This window comes from Carcharodon carcharias, chromosome 20 (assembly GCF_017639515.1).
Source record: "Carcharodon carcharias isolate sCarCar2 chromosome 20, sCarCar2.pri, whole genome shotgun sequence".
Classification (NCBI taxonomy): domain Eukaryota; kingdom Metazoa; phylum Chordata; class Chondrichthyes; order Lamniformes; family Lamnidae; genus Carcharodon; species Carcharodon carcharias.
Window position 1 is genome coordinate 15411239 of NC_054486.1, and position 26297 is coordinate 15437535.

Consider the following 26297-nt stretch of genomic DNA (forward strand, 5'->3'; position numbering starts at 1 on the left):
AATGCCCATCCCTAGTTCCCCTTGAGAACTGAATGGCTAACTAGGCCATTTCAGAGCCAGCCACATTGCTGTGGGTCTGGAGTCACATGTATAGGCCAGACCAGGAAAGGACAGCAGATTTCCTTCCCTAAAGGGCATTAGTGAACCAGATGAGTTTTTACAACACTTGATAATGGCTTCATGGTTATCATTTGTTTGTTTTTAAATTCCAGAATTCAAATTTCACCATCTGCTGTGGTGGGATTCGAACTGGGTTCCCCAGAGCATTACCCTGGGTCTCTGGATTACTAGTCCATTGACAATACCACTATGCCAACACCTTCCCATAATCCTCACTATGGGCCTGATTTTCCATTTTGAGGCAGCAATCATGAGTCAGGAGATTTCCTGACTTTGGGATCCCACCTCTTGCCCGGCAATGTCCACCAATGCTATTTTCATTACAGGTTGGTGGGGATGGGCTGGAGTCAGCTCCCGGAAGCCCGAGGATGGAAACGAAGGTGGACAGATGCCAAAGGAGGCAGGATAGAAGGCCTGCCTCTGTTTGCTGGGACATCAGCCTAGTTGTGTACATGAGTGTTAGGCACGCTATCCCTCCCCTCTCACCTCTTCTCACCCCCATCCCACCACCCCACCGCAGTCACAGGGGTTAGTGAGCCACAGTGCTGTGGCTGCAGACCATTCCTATGGAGGCGTTCTCCCTCTAATGTGCTGGCCTGGCAGACGTGGCCAGAGTTTATTTGTAAAAATGTGAATGTCTCCTGAAGACATCTCAAGATGGAGGCACCCTCACCATCCCCCTCCTATAGTGGCAGCACCCACCTCTGCCAGTTGCCCTGCCAAGGCTTCTTGCCCTCTGAAAAACCTACCTGGGGTCCTTAATTGGATGACCAATTAGGAGACTGCCTCTCATGAGATTGCACCAGCGGACACACCACCAGCAAGTGTGCGATTGGGACCTGGAAATGGTCCCAGTCAGTGACTATTTTTAAAGTGGAATAAGATTCTGCCCAATGTCTCCATGAGATCTGAGAAATGTTTTGTACAATTAGTGTTGATTAACAGGTGAAAGTATTGTTGATCTACAACCTGATATCTCACTACAAAAACTTGTAATGCTATAGTGCCAGCCGTATGATGCAGTATCATATTTATTTTAGCTGTCTGTTTTAACTGTTAATGACCTTTTGAAGTGCTTTGCCGGCAAGTACTTCAGCTGAGACACAGATATCTTGCAATGTTCCGTGTGTGAGGTTTATAAGAGCATAGTTTCAGGTTGTAATTAAATTTAACAAGGATGATCATTATCAAACCATAAAGCTAGATTTGTTTCATGGTCTGAAGTTGCTTTGGGGAGGATCAGTAAGGGAGAAATGTCACCGAACTTTCAACTTGAAGCTTGGTTACCCGCCTCTCAGCAGTTTAACTAAGTGGAGGGCAGTTCCAGTAAATGTAAATTGAGATTAGTCCATTGAAAGGAGCAAATCCAGTGCATTTAAGCAACCTTTTCTTTTTCAAAGCTTTTTGGAGGTTTCATTTCTTTCTTTAATGAAAATGGGATATTTCTTCTATTTCATCAGTAATCTACAACCCACTAATGAAATTGAACAATCCAAATCCACTTGCTTTTCCACCTGACATTTGATAGAACATAATTTGGAATTCAGCCATTGCTGGGGAGGGAGGATGGCAAGCTCATGCACAGTTGTGATACTTCATTTAGCACATCATCAGACACAGCAGAAGGACTGATGAGGAATTGGATAAAATGTTGGCCCAGAGTAACATGATTTCTGCTTGATGTTGTACATTTTACATAATTGAATTCCCTCAGAGCAATGTAGAGATGACACTAGTTTCTAAGTGCAGGAACTATATTTACAGAGTTTTTATACAATGCTTAAATATGCCTACACCATCCTCCCAGCTCAGCTTCTAGTAGCTTCCGTGGTGTCTGTTTACTTTGCTCTGAGTCAGCATCCAGGCTTAATCAATCAAACACAGTGAGCATCAATCAGTTACCAGATTCACATAATGAAACACAGAACAATTAAACACTATACTTGGTTAATTAGCAACTTTGTACTTTCAGTCCGTGCATCTTTTAGCTTGTCATAGAAGCGCTTTATGTCCTTTTGGTCAGTGCCTGATTGTAGTAACTCGAGCTTCATTTTCCACCACTTATCCTTCATAGGTTAAAGCTTAGTTTGAGTTTGCTGCTTTAATTGTTGGCATCTGGTCTGCTTGAATAATACCAAAGAAGAATCAGATTGGACTTGAAACGTTAATTCTGTTTCTATCTCCAGAGATACTGCCAGACCTGCTGAGTTTTTCCAGCACTTTCTGTTTTTAGTTCCAAGTTCCACGATCCACCATATTTTGCTTTTATTTTGCTGTTTGAATAGTTTCCCTGCTGAGATCTACAAGCGCAGGGGCCACAAATTAAGAACTCCAACCCTCGACAATAAAAGCTGGGAACTCAGAACAGTGCTGCAAGATTTCAAAGGAGCCTACACAGTGGATCTCTGCAAGTGAAAAACTGAACTTTCACGCTTTGATGCTTTTCACGGAGTTTGGCTTCACCAGTCGCAAGCAAAATTCTTATCTGCATCAGCGCTCTGCCCAGTGAACAATGGAAAAGATGCTCCCAGGAAGCTAGTGCAGATTTCAGTCCTGTCGTGGCACATCTGTTGTGATCTTCTCAGCTGCCAAATCAAGGAAAACTGTGGGGAAGAGCACCAGAACCCCTACCTGCTATTTTTTTTGACCAGGAAACCATACCAGAAAGCAGGGGTTAAAAGTAGTGATTGAGACTAGCAAAAGGTGGGAAGGAGTGTTCCACAAGGATTGGTGCTGGGGCCAGCTGCTGCTCACCACTTACATAAACGATTTGGGCCCTGGAATCAGAAGTATGACTTCAAAAGTTGTGAATGATATGAACTTAGGGATGTAGTTAACCACACAGCGGTCTGTAAGAAAATACAAGACATTAATGAACTTGTAAAACAGGCATATAAATGGCCAATTAATTTCAATATGGACAAGTTTGAGGTGGTGCACTTGGTACATACTCCTTGGGGAATAGAGTCTAAATGGGATAGGGGAGCAAAGAGATCTTATGGTGAAGATACACAAATCATTATGAGTAAAGCAAGTTCATAAGGTCGAAAAAATGCATAAGTATCATTGGACACATTTCTCGAGGGATAGAATTGAAAAGCAGAGATGTAACATCATAATTGCACAGAACCTTGAAACTTAGAATACTCTGCACAGTTTCTGGTCTCTCTATGATAGCATGAATTTGAAGGCACTAGAGAGCGTACAGACAAGATTTACAAGGATGATGCCAAAACTGAGAAGATATAGATATCAGGACATATTGAACAGACCGGGGCTCTTCTCCACAGAAATAAGAAGGTTGAGAGGGATCTTAACAAAGGCCAAGATTTTCCAGTCTTCAGGGAGGCTCAGTGGGAGCGGGCAGAGGCAGTTGGGAAGCCGACCTCCACTGCGATTTCATGCGGGTGGGCCAATTAAGGCTTGCCCTGCGCAGATCGTGAGCAGCAGTGCCTGTGCAGGCAGGGGGAGGAGGAAGAGCCAGGCCTAGTGCTCAGTTCACGCATGCGCGAGAAAGAGTGCTTCAATCTCCCTGAGGCACTGAGCTGCCTCAGGGAGATTGAAGCGGTTTTTAAAAAAGTTAATAACGACATTAAAAATTTAATGAAACATGTCCCCTCATGTGACTGTGTCACATGAGATGGGACATGATTTTAATGGCAAAAGAAAGTTTTTATTTAATTTGTATAAGCTTTAGCATGCATCATCCCGCTTGTGGATGAGGTTTCCTAAAAAGTGTAAAGGCCGCTTGGCCTTTTCACCTGCCTGCCAACCATTAGTTTGGACAGACTGCATTAAATTCAACTTAATTACCTTGTTAAGGCCTTAATAGGCCTTTCTATTATCGGCAGGCGCGCAGCCAACTCCAGCGCATGTGTGCCGAACGAAATATCACGCGAGTTCATGATGACATCGGGACGCACACCCAACGTCATCATGCATCATATTACGCTCAGGCATGTCAGGCACATGCCCACACGCTGAATGTAAAATTCTGGCCAAAGTCTTTAAGGTATGAAAGGGTTTAATGGGATTGACTTGGAGAAAATGTTTCCGCTGTGGGAGAAACCAAAACTGAGGGCCATAACGATAAGTTACTAAGAGATCCAATAGGAAATTCAGGAGAAACCTCTTTATCCAGAGAGATTCAAATGTGGAACTTGCTGCCCCAAGGAGTAGTTGAATAGAATAGCTGTATTTAAGGGAAGCTAGATAAAACACGAAGAAGAAAGGAATTGATGGTTTTGCTGATAGGATGAGATGAAATTGGGCTTAGAGGAGGTTTGTGTGGAGCATAACAATGGGCCATTTGGGCCAAATAAACTGTTTTCTGAAATGTACTTTCTAACTAATCCTAAATCAGGGAGCTTGTGGGGAGATGGTGATGTAGTGGTAATGTCACTAGACTAGTAATCCAGAAATCCAGACCAATGCTCTGGGGACTCCGGTTGAAATCCCACCATTGCAATTGGTGGAATTTAAATTTGATTAATAAAATTTAGAATTGAAAATACCTATGATTGTTGTAAAAACCCTACTGTGGGCCTAGATGTGACTCTAGACCCACAGTAATGTGGTTGACTCTTAACTGCCCTCAGGGTTGAACCACTCAGTTTAAAGGCAATAAGGAATGGGCAAATGCTGGCCTTGCCAGTGATGACCTCATCCCATAAAAGAGTAAAATGTATGTAAGACAAAGGCATATAATGCTGCGAATTGTGATGTAATATATGAGACTCTTGTCAAAGTTTAGATACTTTGCAGATTTTTGAGTGTTATTCAGCAATTGGCTACGATTGCTCAAATGATAGAGGTGCGCCATTTGCAGTCAATGGTGGCACCTTTAACCTTAATCAGCTGATTTGTTCAAGGGGCACACCATTTTGGTCTTACAATTAAGTTAAAAAAAGATGGAAGGCATTATCTGGTCCAAACCTGGTCATCCAATCATACCCCCTGTAGCTACAGTCATTATAATACCAGCTACAGATAAATTCTGTCACCTAAGTAATATTCTTTCACAGAACACCAAAATCAATGACATCACTCATCAGTTGACAAAGCCTGGCAGAAACCAATGGTGTGTCTGCCAACCAAAGTTGCTATCTACCAAACTGTTGTCCTCATCACCCTACTATATGGATTGAAGACATGGATCTGGTACCATCATCACATCAAATAACTTAACCATTTCCGCTAGTGCCGTCTGCGACATATTACTGGCATCAACTGGCAGGAGTGGATGCCTAACTCTGGTGTCCTCAGATATTGGAATTTAACTGGAATTGAGGCCATGATTAAAATGATCCAGTCACGTTGGTCCGGACAAGTTGTTCACACGCTTGATTGTAAAGTTCTGAGAGCCATCCAGGTATTGTAATAGTGGTGGGCAGATGAAGCTCAATAAAAACACACCAACAGCCACCTCAAAATCTTGCAATATCTATTCTGTCACCTGGGAAGACATGGCCCTCAACAGATCATGGTGCAGTCACATTCTCACAGAAGGATTCATTCCCTCTTAAATGCGCCAAGGGGAAAATTGATTATGCTCCACCAGGCCAAGGTGAGGAGCCACCATGTCAAACACATCCTTGCCTGTTGACTTGGTGTCGCAGGTCCATTTCAAGCATTGTCCACTTAATAACATCGGGCTGGATTTTCACCCTCGTGGCAAGAAGTGGGAGTCAGGAAGATTTTCAGCTCGGCCTCTCTGCCTTGGGAAAACATGCCTGAAAAAGATGGGGTTTCCAATCGGGGGATGGAGGGGAGGCAGGTGTGGGCTGCAGCTGGGCCAGCCGGCCTGGGAAAAAGTTTGGAGGCAGTCACAGAGGCTGCCGGGTGCTGAAGCAGGCTGTTTAAAAGGCCCTGCCTTAGAGCTGTGGGACTTTGTCCCAAATGAAATAAAAAAGAACGGCCCTCCAGCCCTCACCCCTCACACTGCTCACCCACCACATACTCCCCATACCCTATTCATGCTACCTCATGTCCTCCACCCACCCCCTATGACCACTCATGCCCCCCATTTTTGGGCTCTCAGGAAAGCCTTATAATGCATTCCTGTGTGTGAGCCCAGACATTCATTAGAGAATTGAAATGCCTGAGCCACAGGGAAAACATTGCTTGATTGACAGCTCCAGCTCTCTGATCTATGCTGTCAATTGCACAATGTTTACAAAAGGCAAAGATGTTTCTAGTGCTTGCAAGGTCTGGATGATTGACACTTATATTGGCCTGTAGTGAAAAGGAGATCTTTTTTAAGTGGAAAGGTATTAATGAATGACAGTTTTTTAAAGCTTTTCACATCCTATTGTCACTATAGGGTTAATTGTTTCCATAGAGTGTATAGTAGATGAATGGGCATGGAAATGCCAGAGCTTGTCATGTGGGGTATGAGGGGCCATAGTCGGTGAGTGTAGGGTGTATCTTGGCTTGGGGCATGAGGAGCCATGGCAGGTTGGAGGCAATAACATGGCATGGGGCATAAGGGGCCACAGGGGCTGGTTGGGGTGGCATACCTTGGCATAGGGAGCATGAGTGGTCATAGGGAGTGGGCCGGAGACATACCTTGGCATGGAGGGGGCGGTGCATGAGGAGGACTTTTGAACTTACGTTTCAAAAGGTTTTCTCATGCAGGCTATGGCTCACGACAATACTGAGGTGCTGTCTCTGAAATTAAAGCTGGCCCAATGCCTCCATGAAAATTATGAAGGACGAGGACATGTATTTCCCCACAAAGGAGCCAACTAGGTTGCAAGTGCTGGATGCAGGCTCACGACCCAAACCAGCCTGCACCCTTAATAAGCCCTGCTCAAAATCAGAAACCCCGGGAATGGGGTCAGGAATCCTGCAGTCAGGTTCTGGCCACCGTGTTTAAAGGTCCGCGGAGTCTCCTTGACTCCACAAAAATCCAGCCCACGATGTTTACTTTTCAATGAATCTCTTCACTCTTTCCATTCGTATTCAGAATTGATGGAGAAGATCCAGTGCAACAGGTCGAACAGATTTTAACAAACTCAGGCTCAAAGACGTTCTTAAATTTTCTTTGTGTCCGGGATGTTTCCATTGACGGATTGAATGTATTTGAGGCTGTGAGTCTATGAGATCTGACTGCTATGAGCCTGGCATGCAAGACAATTCACCTACCTGCTTCATCTTGTTTCCACTGTTGTACATGTGTGTCCAGGGGTTTTTGTCCCATCAGCACACATATAAAAACCATGACCCAGTCATTGAACTGTCAAGGGGCTGCAATCACAGAAATGCACAGCTTTGAACTTTGTGGATATGATATTGCTAATTATGGACAAGGAAAATACATTTTCCTATTTTTTCATTAAACACAGTATTTCCCTGCCTTTGCTGTCACAGTAGAGTTCAGTTGAGGAATGGAATGTATCAGAAGTATTAATAAATATAGACATTACATTTCCGGACTAGGGGAACATTCTCTCCTCTGTGTATTGACATGGTAATAAGATGCATTTCCTCTGATAGTGCCAATATTTTTTATTTGTTCATCATACTTGATTTAGTGCCACTTTCACTGCCAAACCTAACTTAATCTCTCCCGTCTTCCCACTAGCAAAACAGTGCAGTTTTGCAATGTCTGTATGTGCAGAAACTCAGACAATATTTCCAAAGCTGCGCTGATGTGTGAGTGGCAGAATAATACCATCAAGAAAAAGATGGAACAGATGTCATGGACTATTCTTTTCCACTTTGGAAAAATAAAATGCTCATGAATTTTGAGAAGGGAACTCCTACCTGAATTTTGGGAGTACATGGGATGGAATGGACTATTTTTGCACTGTTTTCAAACTAGGAAAGGGGTAGATTTTGATTTTGTGCGATACTGTAAGATTAATTATGAACATAGCTGAAAAGAGAGACATATTGCTGAAGCTTTTCATTTTGCACTCATCAGGACAAATGCAAGAATGCAAAATTTCAAACCATCACAACAATTTATACTATAGGAGAAAAGGTGCTGATTGGTTGGCAAGTTGACTCTGGTTTGTTGAGGCATTGCCATAGAGAAAACAACAGGAAACTTTGGGGTCCCCAAGTTCTCAGGTAATTCAAAAAAGGTGCTAAGCTTCAACTATTCCTTTGTTTACAGAGAACAGGTCCCTGTGTATGAATGTATATCACTTTTAGCAGGTGTAAATAAGCCATGTTATGAGCTTGACTGATTATTTTAAATTTGTTTTCAATCTAGCTGGAGCTGTTAGTGCATTCAGGATTGTTCAGCAAGTTCTGCCCAATCATTTCTAACAGCAGATGTTTAGTTTTGGGTTTTGCAAGTGGAGGCTGGTTGAGTACAGTTACAACTCTGGTTCAGTAACAGAGTTACAATAGATAACTCTGCCTATTACAAACAACCAAAGGGACATTGGAAATTTGGCATTTTTGCAAATGTCCTGATGAGTGCAAGTCGTAAAGTTTTGGCAACATGTCTCTCTTTTCAACAAATAAGTTATAGCGAATCGACATCCTATTTTACTTCCTTACTTCTTTTTGATTTTTATTTGCATTTCAGTCAAAGAAGAATTAACATTTATACATCACCTTTCATGACTTCAGTGTTTTATGTTCAGTAGGTCTCATGAAGAAGTTCTGAGACTTGTCTAGTTGAACATTAAGTGTTTATTGATAACCCATAACTATGTACGTATATGCAGGGCATAGCCCAAGCTATGAGCGAGCTTCATGCTTGCTTCTACATAGGTCTCTGTCCAGTCCACCACTGACTCTAGTGTCAGGTCAAATGTGTTTTTACATCATACTGTGGCAGTACTGTTTCCCAGATCCGTATTAACCCTTGCTATGCCAGATACTTTATACTATATAAAGGGCACCCTAAACCATTTTACAGCTGATAAGAAACCTTTGGAATGTTGTAAATGTAATAAATACATCAAACAATTTGCACAGGAAGATCCTAAAAGGCAATTCAATTAATAATGGATGGTTAATTAATTTGTTTGTGATGTTGATTGAGGAATAAATACTGGCCAGGGCACCAGAAAGGATTCCTTTACTCTCTTTCAAAATAGTGTCATGGGATCTTCTACCTCAGAGACCAGATAAGGCCTTGGTGTACAGTCCCATCCAAAAGCATTTCCTCAGTACTGCAGTGGGAGTTCGCTCCTAGATGTTGTGTTTAGGGCTCTGGGGTCAGCCAATGAATTAGAGGCAAGGCAGGGAGGCTCAAGCAACGGTATAGTTTACAGCAGAGTTTGTTTAAACAATGGACCACAGCAAACAGCCTAGGGAACCTTTCAAAAGTAAGTCTCTGTGAACTGCAGCTAACAGGACTCATAACCAAGGCGGCAGTAATATAGCCCTAATGAAACCAAAATAATTTCTCTAGTAAAATGCAGTGAGTGGAGTGTAGTTATAGATAAATGAGGTGTTTAAAATCAATGGCAGCCACATAGACAAGTGAGGTCTCCAGGAGTGATCGATGGGGAAATTACCTAACCATCTCCATTCTGGCCAGGTCTGCTGGGGCTATTACACAACCATAGGTTGGGGATTGTATTAGCATAAAATTAAAATGTCTGTTTACTCAAGCAGTTGGATAAATTTAAGCATTCTATAAGAGAGAAATCCAAATGCCATATAGATGACCTTGAGCTTGAGGATCACGTGCTCAATCCGTGCAACACTGCAGCAAAATTGGATTTTGCTTGGATTATCTAAACTTGTAATATTTTTGTAATTCTGGATTCAGCATTTTTTTCAACAGAATCAGCAGCCTGGGATTAGCCTCGACAATAGCAATTGCAAGTGTTAAATACCTATTCAGAAGGAGGATCATTGTGTACAATTGCTAACATTTTGGCTTTTGTGAGAAGTTTATTCCCTGCAAAAGCTGAAGTTTCAGGTATCGTTCCATTTTATTCACACAGTAAAGAGGCTTAGCCAAAACCAGGTGCTGCGGAGCCTACTATTCACACTCTAATTGATAACCATTTATGAAAAGGTATGTGATCGACAGTTTTGTGATCTGATCCCCAATTTTATTGACAAGGAAGAATAATTAATAGAGTGTGTTGATCTGTGTATGTGTGCCTCTCTCTCTCTCTCTCTCTTTTGTCTCTGTCCCTCTTTCCCTCTTTCTCACTCCCCCTGTGTGTGACCCTCTTTATACTCACTTTCACAGACAACAAGCTGTTTGTGTTTGAATAGTCTGAGCTAGTCTTGCTGGAGAAATTGAACACATGCTTAAGAAGACAATGGGTTATGCTTTACTATTGTTCACAGTGTTTGTTTAAACAGGCACATAAGAAAGTTGATTGTTCCCATCATGTAAACCATATACTATTCATGTATTTTATGTAAATAAAATGACTAATGGTCCAAAGCTGTGGCTTGTCTTGATAAAGTGCTTTTGGGACTCAGTCGATAGCATTCAAGTTAGAACATTGTAGGTTCAAATCCCATTTCAGATACCGGGGGCTGGATTTAACAGGGCTCCCCACCTACCCTGGCTAAAAAGTCGGGGGAGTTTGTCCCCACTCCCAAATTCCCACCTCTATAGTCCTGGCCTGGGCATCGAGGGAGCCAGATGCCAGATAAGCATTGGGAGGAAGGATTATCACTGGGGCAAGGCTGGCAGGCACCAGCAGAGGAGCTGAGGGGCGGGGGACTGGGATTGGCAGGCCAGGGCGAGAGGGTAAACAGAGAGAGATGACGTTGGAGAACGGCCAGGCTTCACACATAGTGTGGGCCTAACCCAGCTGTGGGTAAAATACACACAGCAGTGGGAAGTGGCCCTTAGGTGGCCGTTTGAAGGGCCCAAATGGCCTACGGGTGGGTCGGCTGCCTGATAACCCCTCCACCACATGTATAATTGCAGAAGCGGGTAGATGGTGGGCATGGAGCTCATTGGATTTTACATGCTGCCCCCACCTTCCCTGCTGAGTGGAGAGAATAAAATCCAGACCCTGAGCAGAGGAATCCAAGACTGGCACTATAGTGTGGGACATAATTGGCCATGAAGTGCTTTGGGTTTGGAAATTATAGTACGGGATAAAAGTAATGGTCTCTTAGACAAGTGCAGGATAATTATGGAAAGCCAGCATGGATTCGTTAAGGGCAAATCATGTTTAACTAACTTGCTGGACTTTTTTGAGGAGATAACTGAGAAAGTCGATAAAGGAAACGCTGTTGTGTTGTATATGGATTTTCAAAAGGCATTTGATACAGTGCTACATAACAGACATGTGAGTAAAACTCCAGGTCATGGAATAAAAGAGAAAGTAGGCACTTGAATAAGAAATTGGTTGAGTGACAGGAAACAGAGAGTAGTGATAAATGATTGTTTTTTAGATTGGAGGATGGTTTGTAGTGGAGTTCCCCAGGGATCATTGTAGGGACCCTTGCTCTTTCTGATATATATTAATGACCTAGACTATGGTGTGCAGGGGATGATTTCAAAATTTGCAGGTGATACGAAGATCGGAAATGTCAACTGTGATGGGGATAGTCTTGAACTTCAAAGGGACATAGACATATGTTGGTGGATTGGCAGACAAGTGACCGATGAGGTTCAATGCAGAGAAGTGTGAGGTGATTCATTTTGACAGGAAAACTATGGTGAGACAATATAATATTAAGGGAGAACCTCTAAAGGAGATGCAGGAACAGAGGGACCTCAGTGTATACATACATCGGTCATTGAAGATGGCAGGAATTGTTGAGAGCAGTTAATAAAGTATATAGTATCTTAGGCTTTATTAATAGGGACATTGAGTACAAGAGCAAGGAGGCCATGTTGAACATGTATAAGACACTAGTTAGGCCTCATCTGCAGTAGTGCACCCAGTTCTGGGTGCCATACCTGAGGAAGGATGTGAAGGCATTGGAGAGAGTATAGAGGAGGTTTACAAGAATGATTCCCGGGGTGAAGAATTATAGCTATAAGGATAGGTTGGAGAGGTTGAGACAGTTTTGTTTGGAGAAAAGAAGGTTGAAAGGAGACTTGATAGAGGTATTCAAGATCCTGAGGGGTCTGGACAGGGTAAATAGTAAGAAACTGTTCCCACTCAAGAGAACATCATGAACTAGAGGGCACAGATTCAAAATAATTGGCAAAAGGAGTAAAAGTGATATGAGGAAAAAACTTTTCACCCAGAGGGTGGTTGGAGTCTGGAACAAACTTCCTGAGAGGGTGGTGGAGGCAGGTTCGATCGAGGTATTTAAAATTGGATTGCTACCTGAAAAGAGAGAATGTACAAGGTTATGGGGATAAGATAGGGAAGCGGGGCTAGGTGGAATGCTCTCTCAGAGAGCCAGTGCAGACTCGATGGGCCAGATGCCTCCTTCTGCACTGTAAAAATACTGTGATACTGTGGGCCATCCTGAGGTTGTGAATGGAGTTATAAATACAAATATTTCCTTTCTTTCAGTCTGTCTTCCATAAACTGAGGAGCATTCACATGTCATATTTCACTAACCGGTATACAGGTAGAAAATTTGAATTATAGTTGACAATAGGAAATGAGGCTTGCCTACAGGAATGGCCAGTGTTGCTAAATCCAAGAAACATAAAACCCGAAAATTGTGATGGGTGCCTTGGGATTCCCTTTATGTTAAAGGTACAATATAAATACAAGTTGCTGCTTTTATTTGAAGTGTTCAGTTGTTCAGTTGTGCTGTGTTTGATCGTATGAGTCTGGTAACTGATCTATGCTCACTGTCCTTCATTGGTTAAGCCTGCGTGTGGATGGACACAGAGCAAAGTAAACAGACACCACAGAAGCTACTAGAAGCTGAGCTGTAATCATGAGTGCAGACATTTTGTGATTGCAGAGATATTTTAAAACTCTTGGAACTAAACCTGTTGCACACTTAGGAACTAGTGTCACCTTTGCATAATTCTAAGATATATAAAATATGCAACACTTTTTCCACTCCAAACATTTACTGTTTGACCAGTAGGAACTTCAAAAGATCAAAACTTGAAATGGGAACTTTGAGTGACGGGATTGTGAGAAATCAAGTATAGTGCAGAGAGGATAATTAGCTAATAACACAGCTCCCTTGTTGACAAACTCCTCATCTCTGAGTTTTGTCACCAGTAGACTCTCTTTCTCTGATGCCCTCCTTACTTTGTGTCATCCGCCCTCCATAAACACCAATTCATCGGGAATGCAGTTGGTAAGTCCTGCCCTCCAATAAGGGCCATTTCCTTGACATCAGCAGCCACGTTGGCTCTCTGCCCTTAATGTCTTGAATGTAAAGCCCTAGTCTTTATCTTCAGATTAACACCTGCCTCACTGCACCCTGCAAGTTCCTCCAATTTTACAGCCCCATCCACACTTGTCAGTTTGCCGATGCTCATCTTCTGAGCATCTTGTTTCTTTTCGTTCCATCACTTGTGGCAAGGTCCTCAACCAGCTCAGCCTTCCTCTCTGCAACACTGTCCTCGTATCCCTTCACACCTTTATACATTTAAAACCAATCTTATTGAATGAAGTTTCTGACACCTCTCCCTCTAACTCGCCTACTATAATGCTACCCATCACTTTTAATATATCCCCCAATGGAAGGTTTTTAAGACAGCTATTTCATTGAGATGGGGCAGATGGTAGCATCATGGTGATGTCATTGGACTAGTTAAGCCAGAGACCCAGGCTATCGCTCTGGGTACATGGGTTCAAATCCCACCATGGCAGCCGGTGGAATTTAAATTCAATTAGTAAATCTAGAATTGGAAGCTAGTCTCGTTATTAGGGCTCATTTTATAGGTGAGGGAGGGGGTGGCCACTGATGACTTGCTCCCCCTCCACCACCCCACCCCCCCCCCCCCCAGCCCAACCTCCCATCACCCCTTTCTGGAAGAAAAGTTGGCTGAAGCCAACCCACTGTGTGCAAGTTCACCATGCAGCCAAATTGCACTGGGGGCATGATAAGTCGGCTGACAGTGGGACTCCCGCTCCTCACTTGGTTGGAAGCCCCACCCTCGGGATCTGCCGGCCAATTAGTTGGCCAGCAATTCCAGCAGTGCAAAGTGTTCAGCAGTGGGTGCTGCTGGGGCTGCATATAGTCCCAAGATGAAGGCCCGATGGATCCCAGAGTGAGATAATTCTGGGGTATTGGCCGGGAGGGTTTGGCCAGCTTGGTTGGGGGAGGGGGTGGCGATGGTGCGGGGGGTAGTGCTGGTGCATTTTGGAGAGCAGATGGGTAGGAAGGGGAGGGTATTATCATTGAGTAATGCCCCGATGTGCAAAGGCATCTCTTGAAGGTTGTACCCACCCTTCCTTCCCGCCTTTTGAATTTTTTTTTTAATAAATGGCCTGCTCACTCCCACCCACCTTTCCATGTCAACCATGTTGTGGCATGGGTAGCATGTTATATGCATCAGTTGAGATTGTTAACAAGTTCAATTGACCCTTAATTATTTTGTTAAACATGGTGGGCTGCCAATTTCGATGGCCACCCGTTTACTGTATTATGGGGGAGAGCTCGAGGTGCAGTGGGAAGGTGGTGAGCTGGGAACCCATCCAGTTTTATGTGCTCTCCAGCTAAAGAGATGCCTGGTGGGTCACATAAAATCCTGCCCATGATGACCATGAAATTATCGTAGATTGTTGTAAAAACCAATTTGTTCACTAATGCCCTTTAGAATCATAGAGGCATAGAGGTCTACAGCACAGAAAAAGGCCCTTCGGCCTATTGAGTCTGCGCCAGTCAAACAAGTACCTAACTATTCTAATCCCATTTTCCAGCGCTAGGCCCATAGCCTTGTATGCCATGGCATCGCAAGTGCACATCCAAATACTTCTTAAATGTTATGAGGGTTTCTGTCTCTACCACCCTTTCAGGCCGTGAGTTCCAGATTCCCACCACCTTCTGGGTGAAAAAACTCTTCCTCACATCCCCTCTAAATCTCCTGCCCCTCATCTGAAATCTATGCCCCTTGGTTATTGATTCCTCCACCAAGGGGAAATGTTCCTTCCTGTCGACCCTATCTATGCCCCTCATAATTTTATACACCTCAGTCATTTCCCCCCTCAATCTCCTCTGCTCCAGGGAAAATAACCCCAGTCTATCCAATCTTTCCTCATAACTAAAACTCTCCAGCCCAGGCAACATCCTGGTAAATCTCCTCTGCACTCTCTCTGGTGCAATCACATCCTTCCTATAATGCAGATTCCAGAGCTGCACGCAATACATGAGCTGTGGCCTAACCATGTTTATACAGTTCCAGTATAACCGCCCTGCTCTTATACTCTATGCCTCAACTAATAAAGGCAAGTATCCCATATGTCTCCTTAACACCCTCATCAACATGTCCCGCTAGCTAAAGGGACCAGTGGACATGCACACCAAGGGCCTTCTGATCTTCAGTACTTCCCAGGATCCTACCATTCATCATGTATTCCCATACCTTGCTTGTCCTGCCCAAGTGCATCATCTCACATTTATCCAGATTAAATTCGATTTGCCACTGATCAGCCCATCTGACCAGTCCGTCCATATCCTCCTGTAATCTAAGGCTATCCTCCTCACTATTTACCACCCCACCAATTTTCGTTTCATCCGCGAACTTACTGATCAGCCCTCCTACATCAACTCTAAATCGTTTATATATACCGCAAACAGCAAGAGTCCCAACACCGATCTCTGTGGAGCCCCACAGGACACAGGCATCCAGTCACAAAAACACCCTTCGACCATCACCCTCTGCTTCCTGCCACTCAGCCAATTCTGGATCCAGTTTGCCAAGTTGCCTTGGATCCCATGGGCTCTTACTTCATTATCAGTCTCCCATGTGGGACCTTATCAAAAACCTTGCTGAAGTCCAAGTAGACTACATCAAATGCATTACCCTCATCTACACACCTGGTCACCTCTTCAAAAAATTCAATCAAATTGGCCAGACATGACCTCCCCTTAACAAAACCATGCTGACTCTCCTTGATTAATTCCTGCCTCTCCAAGTGGAGATTAATTCTGTCCCTCAGAATTGCTCCCAATAGTTTCTCCACCACTGAGATTAGGCTAACTGGCCTGCAGTTCCCTGGTTTAACTCTTCCTCCCTTCTTAAATAAAGGTACCACATTGGCTGTCCTCCAGTCCTCTGGCACCTCTCCTGTGGCCAGAGAGGTATTGAAAATTATTGCCAGTGTTCCTGCTATCTCCTCCCTTGCCTCACTCAACAGCCTGGGATACATTTCATCTGGGCCTGGAGACTTATCTACTTTTAAGCCTGCCAGACCACTTAGAAGTTCCTCCCTTTCTATGCTAATTTCTTTAATTATATCACAGTCCTTCTGCCTGATTTCCATACCCACGTCATCCCTCTCACTTGTGAACACTGACACAAAGTATTCATTTAGAACCTACGTCTTCCAGCTCTACACACAAATTACCACTATGGTCCTTAATGGGCCCTACGCTTTCCCTAGTTTTCCTCTTACTCTTAGGACTGTATCTTCTAGTTGGCAAGCAGGGGCGGGGCCCGCTCGCTGATGTGTAAAATGACGCAGGGTGATGCTGGGCGGGCAACCCAATAACTCACAATGACTCACAATATTTTAACTCACAATAACTCACAATATTTTAAAATAAAAGTGATGGGCATGTCCCAACTCATGTGACAGTGTCACATGAGGGGACATGGCAGGGAAATTTTTTTCTCAGATTTATTTAAAGTTTAAAATGTGAGCCGATCTCCCTGAGGCAGCACTTAGCCTCAGGGAGATGAGTGCGCTCTTTCATGCACAAGCGCAAAAGAGCACGCTCCCGGCTGAGGGAATCACCCCCCCACCGCCCGCACAGGGAGCGCATAGCGCTTCCTGGTGGACGTCACACTGGATGGGCCTTAATTGGCTCGCTCATGTAAAATGGCAGCGCGCCCCCAACCTGCCCGCCCTCGCTCCTGCACTTCCCCCCCCAAAGGGGGGAAAATGTTGCCCTTAATGTACTTGTAAAATAGCTTTGGATTTTCCTTTATTTTACCTGCCAATGTTTTTTCATGCCCCCTTTTTGCTCTCCTAATTTCATTTTTAGGTTCCCCCCTACACATTCTATACTCCTCTCAGGCTTCCGCTGTTTTGAGCCCTCGGTATCTGCCACAAGCCTCCCTTTTTCTCTTTATCCAATCCTGTATATCCCTTGACATCCAGGGTTCCCTGGATTTGTTGGTCCCACCCTTTATGTTTACTGGAATATGTTGGCCCTGTACTCTCCCTATTTCCTTCCTGAATGAGTCCCACTGCTCTGATGCAGATTTACCTAAAAGTAACTGCTCCTAGTCCACTCTGGCCAAATCATATCTGATCTTATTAAAATCGGCCTTCCCCCAATTTAGAACTTAGGGAATTTAGAATTTAGAATTTAGGGAAGGAAATTTGCCATTCTTATCCAGTCTGGCCTACATGTGACTCCAGGCCCACAGCAATGTGGTTGACTCTTAACTGCCCTCTGAAATGTCCTAGCAAGTCATTCAGTTCAAGGGCAATTAGGGATGGGCAACAAATGCTGGCCTTGCCAGCAATGCCCACATGCCATGATAGAATAAAGAAAAATCCATTTTTAAAGATGTTATATAAGGAATACTTGCTGCCTGTCCTGAAATCTAGTTTGGACATGTTGGCTTTGTTAGCTGTTGGGTGGAAGAAGCCAAGTCAACTGCTGGTGGTATCTTCTCTAGGGGGAAAGTATAAACTTTAAAAGCCAAGATTAGCCTCAGTCTAGTCGTATAATATTGGTGAAGAACATCCAAAACCACACGCCAGCAAGATATTAAACAAACAGATGAAACATTCTGTGGAAATGTTTTGAGGTGAGAAGCTGAAACACGTGGGGAAGCCTATTGTTCTGTGCAAGCAGAGAATAGAGGCCATGACTAAAGAGAAAAATTAGCAAGCAGAAGAAAATGCGGTGGGAAAATGTTTCCTCTCTTACATCACTGGGATTGTTGAAATCATTCTGGAGAGAAGAGAGAATTAAGGAGTTCGTCAGAGCCTGTGTTTTGACCACCTGAAAAAGGAAGAGGCAAAAGAACCAGTAATGCCCTTTTTACCAGCGTTCACATAGGGGAAATATTCCGAGAGAGGTGAGATGCTTTTGGCGGATTGCATCTTTACTTTTTGAAAGCAGTAGTTCATATATGCAGCTCAAAAACCAGAGGCCGGACTCTCCCCAGGCCACTGGAGATGGCAAAATGACATGTAAGGGATTGGCATGAGCCCGACAACTTCCCACCTATGCCATTTTGCCAGCGGCAGGAAAGTTAGCTGGTCAGCGAGCCCACCTGGAGCTCAATTGAGTCACTGAAGTGGCCAAGGACACTTCCCGTCTCCGTGGGAATTTTGCTGCCATTGTGGGAGGGGGGCCCGCCGCTGTGTTGGGGCACCATCGAGTGAAACCTGGTGGCCTTCTAGCAGGTTTCGGTGGTGGGTGCAGGGGGGGATCTCTATTTTGGGCACACCATGACCATGGAAGGACCCCCTGGTGGCAATGGCTGCCCTCACCTATGCATCATGAACGTGCCCACCAGCCACAACCAGTGGGGCCTACCTGGCCCCAACATTCCCCCAAAACCATTTACACCGCTTCAAGGATGCTTTGGCTGTCGAATCACCCTCTCCTCAGAGCTGTACGCTCAACACTAACCGCTGCTAGCAGTGGCTTGGCTGGCCCTGATTGGGTCAGCAGCTTTTGGAGGTGGTCCACCACCCTTAATAGGGAACAGCAACCTCAGCAGTGGCCACTCAACTGGCCAGGCGAAGCTGGGTCACTTCCTGCTTTCAGCTCTGGCGGTGGGACTTCAGCCATTATGGCAAAATTCCATCCAGAATATCGGCGCATGGAACATCTAAACTCATGAATAGCAAAGAATCTAATTAAATGTCCGGTGTAAAAGCACTGATTACAATGTCTACAGCTTTTTGTTGAGGTACGCCAGTCTAAAACTGAGTAAAACTTCAACTTCAGGAACAAAATATTCTGCTGGTCCTTAAATATTTCAAAGACTTCACCTTTTACTGTGGAGTTTGCTTCCCAAAGCAAACTCAGAACGTACTTTTACTTTGACTTGAGGCAGCATTGCAGGGAAAATCTAATTATTATCGTCATCTGTATCTCTTATTTCCTTAATCTTTGAAGTCATATGAGTGATTTTTAAATTAATTTAATTCTTTTGAACTTGAATTTAATTTGCTTTCAGTTAGTTTTAATTTTTTTTCATTGATCAAGGCGTTCATGGTAGCCAGATAGTTTCAGGACATTAATCTGTCAAACTTGCAAAGGTTTGTAACACACTTCAAAGTTAGAATAATTAAATCAAAGAATGGTTACAGCGCAGGAGGAGGCTATTCAGCCCATTGTGTCTGTGCCAGTCCTCTGCAGGAGCAATTCACCTTTTCCCCCAGCTTTTCCCCATAGTCCTGCACATTTTTCCTTTTCGGATAATGATCAGGTTGGCTCTCGACTGCCTCGCTTGAACCTTTCTCCGCTTTACTCTCGGGCAATGCATTCCAGATCCTAATGACTCGCTGCACGAAAAATTTTTACCTCATGTTGCCAATGCTTTTTTCCCCAATTTCCTTAAATCTGTGCTTTCTGATTCTTCCTTTAATGGCAACAATTTCTCCCAAATGCTCAGTCCAGACCCCTCATGATTTTTAACACTTCTATTAAATCTTCTCTCAACCTTCTCTTCTCCAAGGAAAACAGTCCCAACTTCTCCAGTCCATCTACATAACTGAAATCCCTCAACCCTGGAACTATTCTTGTCAATCTTCTCTGCACCCTCTCTAATGTCTTTGCATCTTTCCTAAAGTGTGGTGTCCAGAACTGGACGCAATACTCAAGTTGAGGCCGAACTCATGTTTTGTACATGTTTAACATAATTTCCTTGTTTTTGTACTCTATACCGTTAGGATGCTGTACACTTTATTAACCACTCTCTCAACCTGCCCTACCACCTTCAATAATTTGTGCATAGAAATACACCCAAGTCCCTCTGCTCCTGCACCCGCCTTAGAATTTTATCCTTTATTTTATGTCGTTTCTCTGCATTCTTCCTACCAAAATGAATCACTTCACACTTCTTTGCATTAAATTACATCTGCCTGTTGTTCACCTATTCCACCAACCTATGTCCTTTTGAAGTCCTACACTATCCTCCTCACAGTTCACAATAATGCTTCCAAGTCTTGCATCACCTCGAATTTTGAAATGGTGCCTTGTACACCAAGGTCTGTGTCATTAATATCTATCAGGAAGAACAGGTGGCCCAACACCAACCCCTGGGGAACTCCACTATAAACCTTCCTCCAGTCTGAAAAGAAACTGTTCACCACTGCTTCCTCTCACTCAACCAACTTCACATCCATAGTGCTGCTGTCCCTATTACATCACAAACTCTAACTTTGCTCACAAGTCTGTTGTGCAGCACTTTATAAGATGTCTGTTGGAGGTCTATGGCTGGAATTTGACACTACACCCCCTCCCCCCCCCAGAGCCCCCCAGACAGGTTCTGAGGCAGTGGGGTGGGGGGAGCATGAAATTGCACAAACAGGATTCCCTTGGGAATTCCAACCCAACCTTAGACCGGTTTTAGGGTGGGGCGGGCAAGGCCTCAGATGGGAAGCTCCCGCCTTTGTCCCAATTAAGGCCCTTAAGTGGCCACTTAAGAGCCTTTTCCTGCCCAACATTTTCCCTCATGTGACAATGTCACATGAGTTGGGACATGACCATAATTTTCACAAAAACGTTATCAAAATTTTTTTAAAGTTACATGAAACCTCATCTCGCCCGTGGATGGGGTTTGATGCTTTTTCTAGTTCATGCCGAGGCTCCTGGCCTGCCCGCTAACCTTAAGGTTGGACGGGCAGGTCCTTTAATGACTTAACTGACTCTGTCAATGGCCTCAATTGGCCATTGCCAGGTCGGTGGGCACCCCGTTTAAGGAGGGAGGGGGCCCTACCTGAAAATTTAAATGGGGCGCGGTGATGTCAAGAGTACCCCCCCGCTATCACCATGCGTCATTTTACACGCCAGGCCCTGCCTCCCTGCTCGCCGATGGGAAAATCCTGCCCATTAAATTTGCACTTTTTAATGTATCAGCACAAATGAAACTAGTGAATGGTGCACTACAGTTTTTTAAAGTCATTTCTGGTGATTTATAAGTCCTCACCGGAGGAGGACTAGACGCTCTGATTTAAAATGTTTATTTTTTTCTGATAAACCCATTTTCAACTGCACTAATAAAACCAAAGCAGGTTACCACTCTCAACTGCATCAATGAATATTTTAAAATGCAAAATATAAAGGAACAATTATGCTCTACTGCGCTAACCAGTTGCGTTGATTTATGGAAGATTTTATGTTTGTGATCGTGCGAATGATTTTTAGCAGAAACCTTGAAGTTCAACCTAACTAGCACAATGTCAAGCACAATTTTTGCCCAATTTCCCAAAATGGCTAAAGCGGAAATTTATGCCCAACGTCTGCCCCAAACACCCCAGCCCCACATATTCCCATATCTACATAATCATAGGCTCCACTCAATCATTTACTAAGCAAAGGCTCTTGATTTATGCTCTCTGATTTCAAAATGTAATTGAGCAGAACTTGTTGCTTCATCCCCATCTTGCCACTATACAACACTAAACTGATGCCTTGATAACAATGTTCCTTGCATCATAGCCACACAGTAGTTGTCATGCCATATCGTGTATTTCAACACATAGTTCAGTACTTCAGCATTATAATCTACTACATCATTCTCAAATAATTATCCTGCACTCTTTTTTTATGGACTTAGCTGACATTGAATCAACAATTTTTCTGGAAGTTGTTTCTATATTTCCATATATTATGGATGAACTATGATCTTCAGTTTCACCTAATGCTCTTCAGTTTTGAATCAGTTCTGTTGTCCTTTGTTCTCAGTAGTGTAATTGGTTAATAGAATAGCTAAGATAACGTAGACCATGATCTAATAGTGACATCAGCAGTCATTTGCTGTACACCCAGGATAGAGGATGTCTATACTCATGAGAAACATACCTACTCTGTAACCAATCTTATTGATATTGTTAATAAACTAATTTAAAGTAACTTCCAGAGTTTCTCGAGATAACGTAGACACACAAATCAGAAACCAGCAACCACGCCGTCTGTATTTGAAAAACTCCCATTCCAAGTCAAAGGGCTTGAATTCATCCACACCATTGATAGTTTTCACGAGGTCCCTCTTCAATGAAATTGAGTTCAACTCTGAATCTATCCTTAGTTCTCATTCGTCAAATCTTCCTTTCACTGGTTGAGCTACAATCTGATGTTGGAAATCAATATACATGACCCAGACTTGCAGCTTAACCCTTGAAGCTGGCTAAAAGGGGAGGATGTGGCATACGGAACCACTGAGAGAAATGGTAGGTGAGGCTGTAAAAGGGCTCCATATGCACCACCATGTGTAGTAAGGGTTGTGCGAAAGCAGATGGTTTGAAGGAAATTATCCTGAAGTTGCTGTCTGAACCCACCTCTTGAAGGAATTGAGGCTAATTAATAAGTTAAGATCAATCAACATATTAGTAGAAATTCTGATCAAACTTTCTGTTTAATATGCAAAAAATACATTTTAATTTTGGAGTTTTGATTTATTATTGTGCCAGTTGGCTAAGTATATCATTGCACAAATCCACTTGACATTTACAGGTTTCTATTAGAAGCCAGTAATAATATAGAAGAAAAAATTAATTTCCTAATGAAGTTTATGTTCATGAAGTACTCCTTCAAACAGGGAAGTTCTGCACAAATTGTATCATCCTGGCTGAACTTGTAGCAATCAGTTTAATTTAGCCCTTGTGATCTGAAAGATTTACTTTTGGCACTATTTACCTTTCACTCAGTACTACAGTGACATCATTGTATTACAAGCATAGGACATTCTCCCCTGGAAAACAGTCATTTCCCTCTCGTAGAGTTTCCAGTTTTCTTTTCACAAAGGCCCCTTTTACTGGCTACCTCCTCCGTGGCTGACTATTCTGTAAAAGTCTGTACCTGCATATCACTGGCTCCTTTCTCTCTTCAGTGTCGGATTCCTCACCGATGCCAGAGACTTGCTCCATCAACATTTTGCATTGATGTATTTACAGCAACCTCTGATTATACCTTGCTCACTTCGGCATCCTGTGTTCACAACAGAGAAGCCCAGAGAGTTTGTGCCAAGAGGCATGACTCAGTGCATTGAAATGAACCTGAAAGAAACCAGGAGACAGGATGCTGGTTATCTTTAGCACCAGCTCCAATTTTGGCAAGAAACTGAACTTCAAACCTCCCAGCATACCCAGCTGCTGGCGATATAAAACGTATCAGCAAGCTGCAGTAAATGCTGTCTTCAATTAAGTTTCTCAGTGGTATCCTGATTGTAGCAGGAATTATATTAATTAGATTGACACACATTTGCGATGAATAATCAGTGGAATATAGTTAACTAATACCAAGCAAATATTGGATAGTTTCAATACTATTTGTATTTATGTTGCACTTATCTCTTTAAGACTTGCACTTTCAGATTTGTTTAGTATTATTGAAGTTTGAAGTGCTGTCCCCTTTTATTTCATTTGTACATTTTACATTGCCATTCTTCAATTGGATATAAAATTGCTGCTTTTGTATTGAGTTTGAATGTGGTGTATCATAACAAGGGTGATTTTTCAAGTTTGCGATTTATCTAGTTATCAGAGCTACTAGACTACTGGCTAATTTGTAACTGGAGGACTTGTATAAGCAGGAACAATTAAGACATTTTAAGTACAAAACCATTCCTGTACTGTCAGGCCCAATGCAAGATTGTGGGGAGGTGAAAGAGCATTAATTTTTCTAAGTGCTACTGATTTTTAACGAGCGATGAAGCTTCCTCTTTGGAAAGCAGGGATTGGCTGTCAGTGCTTAGTTCAGGTTTCTTGCTTTGGTGATCCACAAAATGTGTGTGTACCATGCAGGCCACATAAAAAGTTGAAATGAATACAGGTATTCCCCTTTACTTGCACACTTGTATCACATTGTTGACACTACTTCGGCGTTCTTATTAGTGTGTATCCACATAACGCAACAGTGTTAAAGTGTTCCCTCTTCCAGCCTCCAGGCTTAAAAAATTGGGGAAAAAAAGGGCAAACAAATGCATAAGGAATAGAAGGAATGATTTTCCTGACCTTGCACAGGCCATGTAAATAAACCATGTACATAAGGCAGGAGATGACATTTCTAGCCTCTCATCTCTATTTCCATCCATTATGTTTGCTAGGCATCCAAGCACTGAGCAGTCAGGAAGAGCTGGGGCTGTAGCCTGCCCATGAACTCCCACCAACTTGAGGACTCAAGGGGGGCCCAGGGAGCACACTGAGGGACAACAGGTAAGGGACTGTTATTTGCTCTAGGCCTCCAAGCAGAGACTTAAGATTCCAATTGGAGTTCATTGGCTGCCAGAGCATCCTAATGACTGAGGACTTGATAGACAGCTGCAGATATTAGAGATGGCTAATGATTAACCCGATCCTGCCACTGGTGCTAGGACCTTCCTGGTTACATACCTGTGCTGGGCTGACCCCAGTCCATCGAAGCAGGCCTGAACACGAGACGCTCTCTGGACTGGCCAGGTTTGGCACACTTCAGGTACCCTGCACCAGCTTAACAGCCAGCTGAGTGTGCGCCAAGGAAATGGAGTCTTTAGATTGATTACCTGGTCCATTTAAAAAGGGGTTTCCATCACTACTCTAGAGACTACTGCCCCCTTCTCTCGGCAACCCCCGAAAATGGCAGAATTGGCGCGCAGAAGGCAGAGAAATAGGGCAGCTTGCTTTAATTAACTTGAAATGGGTGTGAAAGGGGTAAATGCTGTGGTCACAGCAAAGGTATGGACAGGGAAATTGATGTATGCCGATGTTACCATGAATCCACAGAAAGAAGCCGTTGTAGTGATATGACAGGCTGAATGTCCAATAAAGTTCAGTTTGCCAGTCTTCCATTTGTTCCCATATTCTGTTTCCTAACTGAGGCTTGGTACAAAATCACTGGAGCTACTGCATTGCTTTCTCACAATCAGACTGTCCACCCCATTCTGAAACTTGGAATACAGAAGTATTAAAGTTCTAATGTCTGGATAATATGTCATGGTTTTCTTGTACTAAAGGTGAACTGTATTTATCATATTTTTATCATGATACAAAGGCATTGATCACTCATAAAGGATTGGACAAACACGTTTTGAATTCATTTATTGAGACTAGGCACATGAGAGCAGACGTACATGGGGCAGAATATTGTGCTCATCGGGCGAGCGCGCCCTCAACCCGAACAAGCGTAAAATGATGGGCGATGACATTGGGCGAACGTCCCAACATCATTGCATACTTGCGCGATATTTCGGTCAGTGGGTGTGCACGGGAGTCAGCAGCACACCTGCCAAAAATAAGTAGCCTGTTAAGGCCCTTAAGGGAATATTTTTAGTCCTTTTGCATTTTTGGCAAAACCTCATCCACGGGCGGGACAGAGTCACATGAACGGACATGTTTTCATTATGTTAAAATTCTTAATTTATATTGATGAAATTCTTCAAACTCTGTGCCTCAGGGAGCTTTTACTCTGCGCACCCACATGCATGCGTGAACTTCAGCACTCGCGCTCCACCCATCCCCCACCCCGGCAGTGCTGCAGCGCACATTTCAGGCTGGCTGACTGTTAATTGTCCAGCCAGCATGAAATTGAGGTCTGAGCCCGATCGCAGGTGACGGCCGGCTTTCCGACTGCTCCGGGGCCCTCCCCCCAAGTCCACTGGAAAATCCTGGCCATGGATAGAAAGCTTGAAGACCTCAGCAGCAGAGTTGTATGTGCTGTTTTCTGCTCATCGGCCAAAGTGAAACTGAGACTGGGTCATGTGACACACTTCGCTTCTAGTGATGTCATGCTGCTATCCCTTAAAGGCATATCACAACACTATTTTGTGTTGTATACTACAGAAGTTCAATCATAAACTAATTCTTCACTAATTTGCAATATATTGCATTTGTTCAGTAAATTATAAATGCTGCAATGTTACCATACTTCTTTGCGGGCTTTTATTTATGATAGATCTATGGGAACATCAATTTTAAGCACCATGGTGAATCATCATTTAAATAAAGGTGTTTCAAACTGGCTTCTAC

At 43.5% G+C, this 26297-nt stretch overlaps 1 long non-coding RNA gene across 1 annotated transcript; it reads right to left on the reverse strand.

Moving 5' to 3' along the window:
• Window positions 1–1527: 1527 nt before the first annotated feature.
• On the reverse strand, window positions 1528–23324 carry LOC121292748. Its single transcript, XR_005946322.1, has 2 exons — window positions 23155–23324; window positions 1528–2969 (listed from the first exon to the last, which is right to left on the reverse strand). It is a non-coding gene; the product is annotated as an uncharacterized LOC121292748 (long non-coding RNA).
• Window positions 23325–26297: the final 2973 nt, after the last annotated feature.